General features: G+C 27.6%; 1 long non-coding RNA gene across 1 annotated transcript; it reads left to right on the forward strand.

The window, feature by feature from the left end:
* On the forward strand, positions 1 to 328 carry LOC140920326 (uncharacterized). Its single transcript, XR_012163154.1, has 2 exons — positions 1 to 75; positions 168 to 328. It is a non-coding gene; the product is annotated as an uncharacterized lncRNA (long non-coding RNA).
* Positions 329 to 1830: the final 1502 nt, after the last annotated feature.

Consider the following 1830-nt stretch of genomic DNA (forward strand, 5'->3'; position numbering starts at 1 on the left):
GAAAGAGAGCTTGAACGTGAGGCAGAGCTTGAGGACAAAGCTCCTAAAGTGAAAGCCAAATCTAAGATGTCAAAGGTAAACCTCTGTCAAACCATATGAATGAGGTGGTGAATAATATTGAATAGCTTCCATGATAGATTATAAATTCCATATATTTGCAATATCAGGCTGAGAAAGAAGCAAGGAAGAAGCAAAAGCAGCAAGCCTTTCAAGCAGCAAAACAGAAGTCTAAAGGTGCAAAAAATTCAAAGAGATGGAATTGAGTTACCCATTCCATTACACCATATAAAAAAGCACAATGTTAGACTTATTCACCACTTAAGGGAGGGATGGAAGGTGAAGTAGCGTGTTGAGTTAGCTGCTACCTTTGTATATATCATCATGTCTCAATGGACTAACTTTGAAAATAATTGATTAGAATATAGAAGCTTCATTATAGCATTATTCTGAGTAACGTTTGCACCTTGCAGTCTCAACAACAATTTGGTTTTCAGTTTTTTTTTTTTATAAAAAAACTGATTCGTTGGACCTGTATAGCATCATGTCATCATGGTATTTTTGAGAAATAAAGGACTTCAGCATTCACAAACTAATGCTTAACATATTTTAGGGGAGTTCATGATCGGAAAGAGAATGTATTATTTTAAGAACTTCACGAATGAAATAAAAATAGATTTAGTTACATTGTCAGGATAAAAGTTTTTTATATTGTGACTCAATAAATTTGGTTCTTTAACTTTAAAACCAGTCAAATAGACCCTTGATGTCCGATAATACGCAATATTTTATTTATTTATTATTTTGTTTATTTTGATAGTCAAAATCAAATAAATAGGTTATATAAACCTGATGCGTCACCATAGTTTAAATGTTATTTAGGTGTTATTTCGTTTTATTAACCTCCAAACATAAAAAAAATAAAAAATAAACTCAAAAAACAAAATATATTTTTTTTTATGATAAAAGTTTTGCTATAAAAATATTTTGATTTTTTATGATAAAAAATATTTATAAAATTTTTAAATTTTTTTTGAATTTTATTTTATTTTTTGTAAAAGATAAAAAAGTTAATTTTTTTTCCAATTATTTCTAAAAAATGTTTAAAATTAAAAAAAAAAATTAAAAAATTATTAAAAAAAATTATAGATATAAGTTATTGGAATTTTATCATGCTCCGAATTTTTTGACTAATCAAATTATTGGATACACGATTTCTCATTTTTATTTTCTTTTGTCACATTCCATATTTTTTATTGGACAAATGATTGACACATGTTTTAGAGAAAATATATAAAATACATTTTTTCACAGGCTAAAATAATATATTATGTATTTGTTGAGACAAAATTTCTCTCAAATGGTTTTAATGAGAACAAAATTGTTTAAAAGATTATGGTTGTGGTTAATGACTAATCTGTATTTTTGAGTGAATTTATTAGAAAACAGGTTACTCATCATCAAGATAAAAAGGAGAAAAATCTGACTCAATCCATCAAATTTTCAAAACTGGAGGATATACAGACAAGAGGATGAACCCTTAAGAAAATAAACTTTCAAAGATGCAAAATATTCAATGTCACTGAAACAATGATTTCTTGTCATAAAGAGAAGATAAATCAAGTGTCAAAGAATGAAAGAAAAAACAATTTAAAAGAAGAAGTCAAAGGCCAGAGTTTATCTGACAGATGATGCACTTTAAAATGAAGGACCTCTAGCTCACTTCACCCTCAGATGTTGAAAATGACCCAACACATCAACATACAAAAAGGTTGTACTTAACAAGACAAAAATAGAGCCTTACATGTCTTGAAGATTGAAAAAAGGAAAAGG

The sequence above is a fragment of the Cicer arietinum genome, chromosome 5 (genome assembly GCF_000331145.2).
Source record: "Cicer arietinum cultivar CDC Frontier isolate Library 1 chromosome 5, Cicar.CDCFrontier_v2.0, whole genome shotgun sequence".
Lineage (NCBI taxonomy): Eukaryota > Viridiplantae > Streptophyta > Magnoliopsida > Fabales > Fabaceae > Cicer > Cicer arietinum.